Below are 15005 nucleotides of genomic sequence, written 5' to 3'. Positions count from 1 at the left end.
GTACGTTTTTCGTCGTTGTCGTTTCGTGCACTGATGCGTAACACTGGGTCGACTGACTCATTCGTTGGAGCAAAAAAATCATGAGATTTTCAGAAATCTCTGTAGATCTGTAGATTTTTCAAAAAGTAGGTAGATCTCATGATAAATCTGTAGACAGACACAACACGAAGTCTCAATTGAGACTTCGTGTTGTGTCTGTCTAACATTTGATGAATGCAGCATCGTGGCGAGAGGTGTGTTGAAGCATGTGTTGGACAACTCTACATCAGCAAAGATGGGAAAAAAATGTCGGTTTGTTCATTGGCTGGAAGCCAGTGGTGTCATGAGGTGTTACTGAATGGAACGGATGCGGTGCAGAGGAAAGAAATGGTGTTGCGTGGTAAATCACTGCGTTCTACTTCTTTTCTATCTGTTGCAAGCTCAATGCTATTATACAGTTGCTCCTGAAGATATGTTAATTTCCAATCTTTGTTAATGATTAACGCAGCTGTTTTGTTTTTCAGAAATCAGCCGGCAGAATGTCCACATTAGCAGAAAGAAACCACCAGTGGAATCTCTCCTCGAAAACCTGCGTGAGTGATCCTGTGGCGTCAAAATATGTGAAAGCCGTGCCTTGTTCGACTAAACGTCCGGGTGTCGACCACAAATGTGCGATGAATCTAACGTCGTACGATGAACAGTGAACAGAATATTGAGGGTTCTTGGCACGGCTTGAACTGGCTGTCTTGGATTTGATGAGTGGGAATACGTTCGGAATTGACCTCACTTTTCGATATTGCAAAAAAAATATTGTATAAACGTCCCGCATTCTAAATGGCAGATGAGGCACGATGTCAAAATGACATGTTACTATTGTCCCCAGGACATCGCAGGGCGGGGCATGAGGGCGAAAGAGTGCAATAATAATCGGTCAGTTTAGAGGCATTATTTACTTTTTGGCGACTACGATTTTCTGAAAGCGTTCACCATTGGCAATATATCACGATGCATTTTTAAAAAGTGTGCCTCTTATACCTGTTTATTGCCCCCTAAAGGGCTTGCGACAGGTCGTTTCAGGTTATCCTAGATAAATGCAACCTTTACATCAATCGGTGTTTTGCATGGACTTGAACTTGTATTGAAAGTTTCACAATGAAGAGGGTAATAGAAACTGAGAAAATTGACACCGCGGATACCGCAACTCGTGCAGCTGTGACATCACAGCACTCACAGCCACCAATAAGGCAGCGCCCGAGAAGTAACATGCTTATGGCTCCCAATAAAAATGGCTGCAACTGTAATGTCTGTGACGTCTGCGCTTTGAAGAGGAGCGTGTTCAAGGACTTGTATCTCGCTAAGTGCGACCCGTAGAAGAATAATTCTTTTTTCCTTCGTATTCTGGTGTGCTGTACAATGCATCCATGATGTAATGAACCACATCATTGAAAGTGTCTCAACCTCTTTAAGTGTGCATTCATCTGTAACGCTTTTGCAGTAATGCTCGTTGCGATGATTCTGATACAATAGACCATATGCAGAGCCGTATATTAAAAGGGAGTCTGGCCATTGGGAGGAGTCACAAAAAGAGGCTCAACCTGTCAATCACAGTTTCGCTCCTCTGATTGGTTCGCTTTTTACCAAGGGGGTCGCCATGACACCATACTGCCACCCAAAATGGCGACGAAAACAAACACAGTGAAGCGGGGATTTCGTGACAAAAAATTTTCACTGACTAACCTGATTTTACGCTGCAAATGTACACCCTGATATAAATTTCTCGGAAATCAGTTTCAACTTATGCTCATCCGTCGATATCTAACTGAAAATAAGTTTTGTCGCCGGTGTTAGGCCTAGTGAACACGACGATCACGACGAAATCATAACAAAAACGGCGCTGTGCTGTACAATCTTATATTTAACAGCTGGATTTCATGGATATAAACATTCTTGCTCTTATATTCCAACTATTCATGTAGATTTGTTTAAAAATCATACCGACAACAGAATGTGTCCCAGCAGGTGGTTCTGCCGGCAGCGGTACAACGACGGAAGCAGACGACAATTCCCGAGTGCCTTACTCCCTAGGTGGCGCTTATCAAATTTGCACCAACAATCCACTACTTTTGCAGATTGCTAGAGGTATCCATTTCAATGACATCCACTCCACTTGCCACCCAAAATGGCGCTGCCCATGTTGGATAGGGGGGCAAATAGTGAGGATAGGCTGATTGATAGCGCCCCATATTTCAAGACTTCATTGGTCGGAAAGCTGAAAAAGTGGGTGGAGCTTCAGATATAGGCATGACCCATTAATGCCAGACTCCCTTTTAATATATGGCTCTGACCATATGCAGTGCCGTGTATGCCAAAGGGAGTCTAGCCATTAATGGGACCTGGAGCTCCACCCACTTTTTGAGCTCTCTGGCCAATCATGAGACAAAATACAGTTCGCTATTAATCCCAGGCTATCCAAGCTATAAATTACCTGTATTTACTGGGTGCTGACATTTTCGGGAAACTGGATTGGATTGGATTGAATAGGATATTCCCTGACAACCAAGCAACCTAATGGATTTTGCGTCCACTTTTAACGGCGCCATCTGGATGAAGAGGGGATGTCGGGAAGACGCAGGGTAGCAGAAGTAGCAGAAGCAGAAGTGCATGCTAGCAGAACTGATTGGCCGGTAGAACCGCTAGTTGGAACAGACTGCCTGTATTATACGTATTTTAACTATAAAATATCATATGATTGAATCGAGAATGGGCAAAGGTGTGTACATGAATAAAACTGTCATAAAATGCAAATTTTTGGCAATCCGTAGCGTTTTTCTCACTATTTGCCTGTGATTGCTGTCGTTACTAAGGCCTAACAAGGACGACAAAACATGTTATTTTCAGGCAAACATTGACACTGGAGCGTAATTTAAAGGTGATTTGCAAGGTATATGCAACAGAATCTACACTTAGGGAATAAAATTGATGTAATTTGTGAAAAAAATTGGTCATGAAATCCTCGCTTCGCCGTTCCAAGCTAGGCTGCCATTTTCGGGAAAATTTTGGTGTCATGGCGGCCCGCATAGAAAACAGCAGCCAATGAAGAACGCTCAATTTGATTGACAGGTCGAGCCTTTTTTAGGCTCCTCCTAATGGCCAGACTCCCTTTGGCATACACGGCACTGACCATATGCAAAACTTAGCGCCATCTTGTAGCACTCCCAGGAACCTACCGGAGTTCCGCCACGTATGAGGCGTCCTACCCGGCTAGTACAATGCAAACGACTGCCATACAACAGTTCTCTCGCGTGTCATGCTTCTCACATATGCAGTTTCACTATCTTATTTGTGTGATTAATGAGATGCGGGTTTCAAAAGGGAATGTAAACCATGATTGACAGCCTCGTATATCTGTATTCCTTATTGCATTGAAAGCGTTTAGCGCGGTAATATAGGTTGGGCAAGAAAATTACGTTAACCTAGTGCAACGATGCTTTGTTATCCCATCCCAGAAGGAGCTTAGTACAGCTCATTTGAGAACTTGTTAGTGCACTTGATACAGCAAAAACATTTGGCACGAAATAAAACTTTAGTGCGATTGCAGTTGTTGCTATGAAACCTGCTGTGATACACACCGTTACGTACTGGTATAAAATGTGGCCTTTCTCAGCTCGGTGAATCCGAGTCTTCGTTATCTGAGCATCTCCCACATAATTGTCACGTTTGGTTGCACTGCATTTCATGTGACTGTTTACCAGACTGATAGTCCTCCTTAAATGTGCTCCTCAGTCGGTGCACTCTGACTGTTTCAATCATTTTGTGCGAGGACATTTCATGATCGCCTTACAGTCACCTTCAACAGCTTCCCTGAGATAGAAATGACTGCTAACTGTCAATAGAAAGATAAGTTCGATGCTGACATAGCAAAGGTGTGTTCACAGCACTTCAAATAGACTGATTTTGTCCCAAACGTGCCGATGGAAGACGCTATGAATTTGCTGTGCCATCAGTTTCTCATTCAAGGATAAGCCAGAGCGAAAACTACCAAGGGAACGCGTGATGCAAAACCATCGATAAGTCATTGATATAGTGTCCAGAAACATCGATACTTGCTGCAGTCGTACTAAGTTTTTATTTTGTACCAATGTTTATGCGTATACAGTGCACTAAATAGTCCTTAAATGGACTGTACTGAACTGTCTAAATATGTCATAGGGTGGCATTAAAGAGCAGCTTTGCACTGGGCTAATGTAATTCTCTTGACCACAATCGAAATGACCACGCTCCAATGCAACAAGTAGTAATCCAGAATTACTTTTACCTTGCTTGCATTCCCTTTTGAATCCTTCGTCTCGCCATGCGAATAACATACTGAAACAGCACATATGCGAGGCAAGACACGCGATAGAACAGCTGGAGGTGAGTAGTGTGTGTGACTCGGGGAGGGAGCCTCAGACATGGCGGAATTCCAGAGGTTTTCACGCGCGCTACAAGAGGGCGCCGCGTTTTGCATATAGTCTATTCCAAATGGAAGGACTACCCGTGGCATAAATTTTGAGTTTGTCAGTCTGATTACACCAACATGAAAAGCCCAAGAGAGAACTGATGTTCTGAGGCTGGAACAACATTAACGGAACGGTAATCCAGAAGATGTGGGTTCGAGTCCTACAGATTGCTAACCTTTTCAGTGAGTTCCATCTTTCATGAAAAGCCCTTTGTGAAGCCACCTGTCTGAAAGTTCTGCTATGTCCCACGAAGGTGCAGAAATGCTACGAAACGATGAAAGGTGAAAGTCACTCAAAAGGTTAGCCAGCTGTAGGACTCGAACCCACATCTTCTGGATTGCCGGTCCAGGGCTCTACAAATTGAGCTAAGCTTGTGGGAACCTCTGCCCACAAACCCGGGGTGGTTCCGTATTCGACCCCGCCGTAACCCGAAGAACACTGACACAGCAGTTCAACAAAAGAAACAAGGTTTATTGCCTTACATCACAGCTGCTGGCCGTCTGCCCGCTTCGTCGCTCCTCGCTTCTGTGACCGTCTGCCAGCGTGCCTGCCGCACGAATATCACTCTTTTCCCGAGCGCTCGCTCTTTTATCTCTTGCGCTATCGCGCGGAAGTTGCCGGGTTATCAGCGCCCCCCACAAGCTAACACGCCTTCTCAGCGACTTCCGGGGTGCGTCATCTGAAGGGACAAACCAGCCACTCTCTCTCACTCATCTCCTTTCACTTTTACATTTTTGCTCACTCATACACACATTCATACGACGGGATCGATGCAGGCAGCAACTGTTGAACATGAAAGAACTGATGTTCTGAGGCTAGAACAACATAGAAGGAACAAATACATACAAAGCCTCATTTTATGTCCCTTCTATGTTGTTCCAGCCTCAGAACATCAGTTCTTTCATGTTCAGCAGTTGCCGCCTGCGTCAATCCCGTCGTATGAATGTGTGTATGAGTGAGCAAAAATGTAAGTGAAAGGAGGATGAGTGAGAGAGAGTGGCTGGTTTGTCCCTTCAGATGACGCACCCCGGAAGTCGCTGAGAAGGCGTGTTAGCTTAGCTCAATTGGTAGAGCCCTCGACCGGCAATCCAGAAGATGTGGGTTCGACTCCTACAGCTGGCTAACCTTTTCAGTGACTTCCATCTTTCATCGTCAATTTCTTAGGCAAATTGAGGCTTTGTATGTATTTGTCTCTTCGATGTTGTTCCAGCCTCAGAACATCAGTTCTTTCATGTTCTGCGAAACAACTGGAATTAGCTTCATCAAGTGCAAGCTCCGATATGGACCTTGAGAAATTTTTAATTAAGGCCTTCTTCGATGTGTTGTTTACGCAGTCTAATGTAGTCTCTGTACAGCTGTGCAGCTCTCGGCGCGTATATTGCCAAGATTTCTCGAAAGTCTTTTATAAATTGAAGGATTTGTAGATTGACGTTTTGAATGAGCGGAAGGATTTCTAGTCAAAGAAGAGCTTAGTGGGACACGGTTACAAGGAATACATTTTTGAAAATGTGCGAAAAACCTCGCTGGGTGAAAGTTGCTGCCTCAACATTGGGTTTGCACTCCATTTTTCTACCTGTGGCCTACACTGTTTTGTGTATCATATCTCTAATGCAACACATGGTAACCTAGATGTCGTTCCCAATTGGTTTACCCCTCCCCCCATTTGTTTACCTCTGGCAGGACATTTCAGATAGTGAAACTGGTGTGAATACCTTTACCTCTCTTTTTCTTTTCTTCTTTTTTCTGCTTGTGGTGATACAAAAACGAAACAACGAACGAATCAAACGACACTTGTTAGACGACCCCTTAAGGGCCAGACATAAACAGAAGACCGCATATGTAACCGAATACGTGGCAGGTTGGGGCCTGGAACGTGACTTTAACCGAATTGGACTTGGTGATATCTCCCAATGTACACACTTCTATTTCCGTCTGTTGTACAATAAAGTAGTGTTCGTCTGTCTTCCTAAGAGAGCAGTCGTGTTTTTCTCCTCTGCGCCAGTTAGAAGCGATTTTATACGAGTGACAACATCGCTAAAGAGTCACATTATATAGTATATTACATGTGGTATGCAACCTATGCATGCAATGAGTGTTTCCACATTGTACTACGCCCATAATTTATCTGTGTGTTGTAAAATCGCAAAAATCTCCTTTGTCTAGAACTGATTATGCTCATGGCTTCTCTAGTGGATTTATATTTTTTTTGATGTCAAGAGCCTGTGACTGATGTTTGTACGCTGCTGCTGGGAGTTGGGGCCTCTGTCAAGTCCTTTTTTGTTCCCTCCTCCCATTTGCGGAAGTGATAAATTAACTATTATTATTAGAACCCCCCATGTAAAGTTCCCATAGAACTCTCCCCATAACATTTTTCTGGCTATCCTCGCTATGCTGCTTACTGGCTGGCGTCCCGAATAATAATAATAAATAAGTGACCGTATGTATACTGAGTGTTCTTGTAATTTTGCGAGCATGTTGTAAAGGATGGTCGATGCGTATCCTTAATTGTAGCACATCTTGTATTCCAGGCACACTGAAAAGGAAACACAAGCAGATCCTTCGCAAAAACAAGGCCCTGACAAAGAGCCAGGCTGCATTGAAACAAAAGCTCACAGAGCAGTGCAAGGCACTGAATCGTAAGCGCAAGATCTTCAGCATCCACTTTCCCAGGGTAATGATAACACCCCGGGGTGGTCATTAATTCTAGAGCTATTAATCCTCTCTGTGTCGCAGCTCAAGTCACGGATCGAAGACAATGTAAACGCCCTGCATACGGTCACTCTGAATGAAATCAAACATCACTGGAGCTGCTGGGGCAGAGCCTGGATCCAGATGGCAGCCTCTCCCTCACTCCAGTGGAGCTTCCAGAGGGGCAAGCTTTTATTGTAACTCTATTAGCACCAGCAATATGGTCGATCGCATAAAAGCATCTTCTCATTGGTGGTAGCCAAGGTCCACCTGGACACAGAGAGGTGGCAGGTTTGAATCCCACCACTGGCTGTGTTGTCTGAGGTTATGTCGGCACAGTTACCCCTTAGCGTGTGCTTTGTCATCAAGATGTCTCAGTAGAAGTATGGTCATTGCATTACGATCAATCTTCGTGGTGAAATAAAAGAGCAAGTTGAGTGAGTTCAGGGCTAGATTTTTCCTTCATATCTGCAAGTGTGAAGACACACTGAAGGAGCTGTCACTGCAGTGCCGTTAGAGATCTACCAACCTTGCCAGACCGCACTCTCCGGGTCTCTTAGTCAGCTGGACTTTGGCTCCTTCTCTCTATCGAAATTGCTCAGTCCCTGGCCGAATCCAGCCCACCAACGCTGGACACAAATTGTGAAAGGGTTCATTATTTCATTACCCTCATCACCACCAGCAACTGGGTAGAGTATCGCCCCTAGCGCCCCATTCATTATCTTCTCTCTCTCTCTCGTGCACTTGATCAATTTCAACAACTCATTTCCAACCAAGGTGATAGTGAGCATGACTTTTGCTGCTGATGGTTGGCTGTGAAATTCTTGGGGTTTGCTACATCTTTTTGCTGTTGATGATAGTGCAACTAGGTTTCATCTGCTGCAAAGACACACGAGTCACCCTACTGTGCTTTCATCCTGTGAAGAATTTCAGTTGGTTTAGCACCTTCACTACCCAATGAACCCATCCCAGGTTGTTGCAGTTCATGTCAACAATGGGGAGGCTAATTTTGCACTAACTCTGTTTCCTTCTGTGGATGGATAGATAGATAGCAGCAACGAATGTTGCTAGGGTGCCTGCATGCACACACACTCTCTTCCTCCGTCGTCGTTGACGCGGCGGGTCCACGCTGGCTCCTCATTTTGAGGTCATATCTTTCAGTGTTTCGTTCATTTGCCTCATGCAAATGCAATACAGAGCGCGAAACATAATTGGAAATGATGGTGTGAAAATGCGCATACAATGCAAGGAATTTATGCATGAAACACAAAGTAACAGTGGCTTGTGTTGTACCAACAAGACAAACATGTCTTCCAACATTACACTGAAACCTGAAGGATTTAAAAACGTCTGTCCACGTATTATATTCACATATCTTCTGAGCATGATCAATCTTAGTCAGCCTGTATGTTGAGGTTTGCAAATACTTCGAAGGTCAAAATGGTTTGGTAATCATAAACACTGTACAAAAATTTTAGAAGAAAGTTTGTTCTACATGTTGACAGTAAAGGCCATTCCAGCATGGTTTTCATTTGGTAACAGTATCTGCAATACAATACCGATTGCACACATACTTGGCTGCATCATTTTTTTTTTTTTTTTTTCTAGTTTGCTTGTACAGGATGAGTAATCTGTGTCCCATAAGATACGCGCATATTCAGGTGTCAGTCTAACATGCGTAAAATACATTGTCTCCTTGACCTTGGTCGGCACATTTTTAAAATTCTGTACTACTAACCTTAAGAGGGCATACCAGTCGGGGAGCAACTCCGATTCACGATTTTCCCGATTCTAGATGGCGCCACGGTCGCCGTCCTTATCACGCCGTTCGCCTCCGACTCCCGAAATAATCCCCATTGTGCATGGTTGACCTCGCGAGTTTAAGGCGGCCCTCGCCCTCTGCGTTGTTTGTTGAGTGGTAAAGTGTCGGACTTTGCCACGAAAGGTCCGCAGTTCGATTCGAGACATTCACGTCTTTTTGCTTGTCTCCTATTGCTACATGAGAATTTTTTTTGTTCTTATATATTTATGCTACAATTATTGTTTTCACAAGTCACTACCGCCTGTACTGACTGATTATGGAATGTTTAGTTGCTCTTCGTATTGTTTTACTAGTGCATACTTACTGTATGCCGAGTTGCCGACGTACAAGTGTGATCGGATAGTACGGATGCCGGTATCTCAGAGGCTCTCATTTGGATCTACCAGCGGCTATAAATTAGGCTATTAACATTGCCTACACACAGCGCTTACAATGCCAGTCTGGAGAATCTAGTGCTCGAAACGGTATTCCTTTTTTTTTGCACTCGCTTAATAATAATAATAATAATAATAATAATTTTACTCAAGAAAGCAAACTACAAATATAATAAAACAGGCCCGTCTAAACCGAAAGGCTTGTGGCACTCACCCTGAAGCAGCCAGCGGCATACAGTTCGACAGTATATGAACGTATAAAGGTACTACATCCTATGATAAAGTTGCCGTAGCGCTTTTTTTAGTTTGTACTTCGATTCCAAAGAAAAACTGTCGAAGGGGAGCTTATTCAAGTTACAAGGTACATAGCATTGCCTGCGACAAAGTCCATATTTTGTGTGTGAGAAATGCACAACAAAGTTAACCCGCCTGCGTCTCGAAGGGCAGCATTAGCTAACCGGGGTCCTATATGAGGGGTCCCAAAAGTGTTTTTACAACATTCAATTTACCTTGATAATAACTATTCATGCAAAAATGACATTTTGATATGTATATTTCTGGTAAGTAAGCATTATGAAATATCTGAATTCATTTACAAGGCGTTGGTGCAAAAGACTTTTCAAAATTTCCGTCGTAGAACAGACTTCTTATTATAACCCGAAAACTTCAGTAACATGTTTCAAAGGCTCCTTTCCTCCATGTTCTCCATTCTCTTTCTTTTACCTTACACCCGCTCAGAAAAATGATGTCAGTCAACAACCCCAGTGACAGGGGACCCCTTTTCTTCTGGTGTACCAGGTTGCAAAACCGTGCAAAGGAGGTGAAGGGCGATAAAGGCTTCGGGTCGACACACGGAAACCAACCAAAAAGATATGGGAAGGTCGAGCGGCAAGGCCTCGAAGCGGGAGTCGCGATATTCCCTGAACGCCAAGAGGAACGATCTGACAAAAAATAAAAGGACACATTGGAGGAAAATAATAACTATGGTCACCTGACAACATAACATGTTCTTGTTTGAGTCTGGCAAAAAAGTACAGTTCGTCCTCCTTATTATGTGAAACTGGATAATATATGCATTTTTTTTTTTTAGAAGAATATCTGAAGCGTAAACTTTTTACTCCAGATTTCGTTGTGTTGAATGCTGAGGTCTCAGTTAATTCAATCTAAACTTGAAAACGTGAAATTCGGTCGTGGAAAAGCTGAAGAACTGGACACCATGTGAGCCAAATTTATGCGTATTTTAGGAAAATCACTATTCTTGAAGGGCAACACAGATGCAATTACAAAATTTGGGTTTCCAGAGATGAATATGAGCGCTAGTTGCCAAATGATGGAATGATCACGGAGAAGTCGTTTCATATAATCAGAGCTCGCCCGAGATGCCAGATTTCTTCCCCGAAAAAAAATGTCCCCAGGCAGAACCGTCCCCAGGGAAAAATGTTCCCCGGAGAAATCGTCTTCGCAAGAACGAAAGCCATTTGATCGAACGCGGGACATTTGGTCGAAAGTCATTTGATCGAACACCGTTTGATCGAAACGGCAGCGGTCGTTTGATTTTTTTATTGCTTCGTTTGGAGCAGATGCATACTCTAAACAAGTTTGAACTGAAGTTTTATATGGCTGTTAATACAATATCTGTATTTTATACTATGGCGAAATTTCCTTCTTAGCATTCAGACTTCGAGTGCCTTTCGTGCGTGACGTCGCCGTAAAATACATACGACATGTATGAGAAATCCTGTAGCGTAAATATCTTCATCTCGTCTTCCTCTTTATGATGAAACCACCCGCGTCAAAATCTGTGCGGTGGTTACCGAGAAAAAGCATAAAAACTGTTCCATAGGAAATACATTGGGACGGAGAGCTGGTATGCCCTCTTAACATGCGACTTGCTTTCCCAACCGTATATCTAATGTGGTTCTTCCACCTGAGGTTGCTACAAAAAATGACGCCTAGATATTTGTATTCTTGGACTCTTCCGAGAGTGGTCCTATAAAGAGTTACATTTAGTTATGACTCAAGAGTTACTATGAGTTCATGGCTTTTGAAAATCGTGAGGTGAAAACTTGATTTTATTTCAGGAGCCGTGATTTAGATAGCCGCAGAGTAGATTTTCGGGTACAAAATAAAAAAAAAAGCACTTCTCCCCTTTTAGTTTGACATAAGATGTGGAACAGCTGTGCTGAATGTACGGCATTTAGCAATCTCCACTGCCCATATTGGTGGGTGAATTGGCACTTTTTCAATCGGTGTATACACCAGCAAACAACAATACAATAACGAAAAAAGTTTGACGTTTCATCATCAGAATAACGTACCACAAGCTGCAGGTCCTTTTTATATATCGAAGGTGTGTAGCATTTTGGTAGGGGGCCCGGATGCCTGTTGATAGCTTCTTTAATTATCTTCGTGTGCCAAGATTCCAATTATTTCCTCACCCCTCAACGACCCTCACAAGCTGAAATTCTGGGTTATCATGATGTAATCTGTGACCAGTTTTACCGCATGTTCACATAGTTCAGTTTGCTTCTCTGCAGCCTTGTCAAACATCTGTTTCGTGTTTTTTCATTCTGGTTTTTGTATTTCTCCCGGTTTCCCTGATGTACATCGCCGGTCGTTCTTGCCACGATGTCTTGTAGACGAACCCATGTTGATCGTTTGGTGTTGTCTTATCTGTTGGATGGCTGGGCAGATTCTTCAGTGTGGGTTGAGGTTTAAAAGCAGTTTTTATGTTTGCTTGAGCTAGTGCCTGCGGTATCGGTTCTGAAACGCCCTTTATGTAGGGAATGATGATGTATGTAGATTTTTCCAAGGTATCATTTAGTCATTTAATAAAATGTGTCGTGTTGTCCCCCTGCCTGTAAGAAATGCATGTGTCATGGTTCTCACTGGTCCATGAAACCCTCGAATCACCTGGAATTTGAAAACGCCATTTTCGAGGTCTGGAAAACTCTGCACTTCTTTTACCATCCTTGAAAACCCTCGGTTTCGCATCTTTTCCTTTCTCTCGTAGAGTTGCTTGTGCAAATTACACTGTTCCGGAGTCAGAACTGTAGCTTCAAAACCACAGAAGTTAGCATTCTTTATTGCAATTGGAATCAGCTGCAACAAATGGATGGCACCCTCTATTATATTAATCTCATTTTCTTTCTGTCCTAGTTGTCAGCCACATCTGTGTACTGACCACTATTGTGCAGTCCCATTGTTCTCTCATGTGATATTTGTATTTTTGCAAAATATTGAAACCCTGGCTATAAACTGTGTTTTACATGCTAGTCAAAACAACGGGCACTAATCTGATGATCTTGCTGTGTCTAAAACACTACACAGAGTGAAAGCAGGGGTTTCACTATACCTAAATATGTGGAAGACTTTACGTAGCTCAAGCGCTTTAACTATCTAAAAAGCGGATCAAAGAGCGAAATCAGCTCAACTCTCCCTCCATCGAATGCGTCAGCACACGTCACTCGGCTACAGCAAACGGGGCAGACTCATCTCCGAGTGGCGTTTTGCGTCGTCAACCAATCTTGGATTCCCACAAGGTCAGCCGTGGGGGAGAACCTGTTTGCTGTCCCATTGTTGGGGTTTCACTTCAAAGAATAAGTGTGGCTTATAAAGAAATCTCATGTCTATTAGAGAAAAGATGTACAAATAATACGGTGTGGAAGGACATTCCTCGTGAGTGTAGCGGTTCTGAAAAAAAAAAAACACTTATTCAAACAGTGTATTCACACGAGCGACATACTCGCGGAAGATTCTAGCGAAAGAAAAAATGAAAATATTGCTTACAGAGCCAAAGTTCCATCCCGTGTTGTGCTGAGCATTCGCACTGTGCAGACTACCGGGAGTGGCGTATTGCGCATTTAGCAGACTCCGCCGTCAGCGTGGTTGTGGCGCAGGATATTCCCCATGGTCAGCAGTGTACGTGAAGACACGATGCTGAGCGCTCACGTAACAGCAGAAAGCTACGACGTTTTTTTTCCGCTTCTGGGGAAATGTCGCTCACGGTATACACGGTAAAATGCAGTAACATAAGTGGTGGCCCCCACGAAACGTCACAATAACGTCGCTCCTAGTGTTGTGAGAACTTGAAGGGCGGAGCAAGTTCAAGAAATAGTGCGCAAAGCGTTCTGTGCTACTACGTCGTTGTCGACCTTCATAATTTAAGAAAATATGTTTCAGAGTTAAATGGACATATTCCTACTGATACATCATTGCTCCTATATCGGTTTAGTGCCCCTTTAAAAGGTCCTTGAACTTTTGTTCCAAAATTCAGTGGGAATGTGTACTTGTTGCTCACAGTGACCTAGTTTAAGGGGACTGTTAGTTGCAAAGTTCTATGGTTCTAAAAAATGCTGTACTAATGAATTGCTGTGCCAATGAAAGTCCTTCTTGAGGGCTGAACAGATTGATGGGTTGCAGCCTGTTTGCTGTTATACGCAGATCATCCAAGTACATTTTATGAGTGAAATCTATCTTCCACGCACACTTTGTCGATCTTTGTTTTCACTGCACTTTATGTTGCAGGAAGGACCTTTGGCCTCCAGGTTCCCATCTTCAGACAAATGCATCAGTCATCTACAAGGAGGAGGAAGAAGAACAACAACCTGAGAAAACTGAAGAGCTTCCTGTACACTCCGAATGGCGGGCACTGGATAATGGTTAGTTGGCCTGGGGTATTACATGCCTGCAACCAGCCTCGATGGCACATTCCGGCCGTGTTCCAAAACAAACTCTCAAGTAGGCGTTGGTCACATGACAGAGTTGTATCATGTGACCAAGTGGGTAGGCGATCCTCGAGTTCGGTCGTGGAATGGGTGCAAGTACGATTCCCGACATGGCGACAGCAGACAATGGTGACATTTGGGCGCTGATACATCAGAGCCGCTGCTTTGCTTTGCTGTAACGGTATTGATGTCACTTCGTAAAGCACTTGAGCCATGAATTAGGGGTATTTACTGCACACTCCGAGAAATGCTGTTCTGGTCACAGCTAGCTCTAAAGCTCATAGAAGCAGCTTTCAACATTCACATGCAACGAGCTGATGTATGTATGTATGGTTCCATGCATGCTGCTCTGAAGAAAACATCGGCGCAATATCTGCACTGGAACTTCCCTGCTTCCTCTATGATGCAGCCGAGAAGAGCAGCAGGAAAAACAGACCATAGGTTTCTATGCTGACGACAGCTCTGACATCAGTACTCTTGGCCGGGCAGGGCCACATTCTTAGGACCATGACAGGATCGAGCCCGGCTTTCCAACCAGTGATTTACTCTCCCGGCCTGACGGCTACATACCTAGCATGGCCCAAGCCCGGCTCTAGCTCACAAAATTAAAGGTTACCTCGGCCTGGCCCAGTGTAGTGGGCTGTAAAAGTTGACCTTGTCTTACTAATAGTGGAGAACCACTTGCTTGAGCTCAACTAGGCCCGGTAATGTATGGGTCCGACCAATAATGTCAAACCCGAGCCCAGCCCATGCCCGAAAAAGTAATGCTTTGCAGGGGTGAGCCTGTGCCAGTACAGTGTTCTAGTACCAAGTGAAACATGTGGGGAAGACGTGGCGTCAGTGCGGATAAGGGCCCATCAATTACCCGTGCAAGACATGCTGCCGGCGTTTTCGCTGCGGCAACTAGGGACGCCCA

The 15005-nt window shown here is 43.9% G+C and overlaps 2 long non-coding RNA genes across 2 annotated transcripts; both read left to right on the top strand.

Moving 5' to 3' along the window:
* The first annotated feature begins 526 nt into the window (after positions 1-526).
* On the top strand, positions 527-7274 carry LOC135376672 (uncharacterized). The gene is made up of 3 exons (XR_010417797.1): positions 527-572; positions 7007-7149; positions 7212-7274. It is a non-coding gene; the product is annotated as an uncharacterized LOC135376672 (long non-coding RNA).
* An 18-nt stretch (positions 7275-7292) lies between these two features.
* LOC135376671 (uncharacterized) lies at positions 7293-14744 on the top strand. Its single transcript, XR_010417796.1, has 3 exons — positions 7293-7350; positions 13890-14023; positions 14445-14744. It is a non-coding gene; the product is annotated as an uncharacterized LOC135376671 (long non-coding RNA).
* The last annotated feature ends 261 nt before the right edge of the window (positions 14745-15005 follow it).

This window comes from Ornithodoros turicata, unplaced genomic scaffold (assembly GCF_037126465.1).
Source record: "Ornithodoros turicata isolate Travis unplaced genomic scaffold, ASM3712646v1 ctg00001211.1, whole genome shotgun sequence".
Taxonomy (NCBI): Eukaryota; Metazoa; Arthropoda; class Arachnida; order Ixodida; family Argasidae; genus Ornithodoros; species Ornithodoros turicata.
This window is presented reverse-complemented; position numbering and strand designations above follow the sequence as displayed.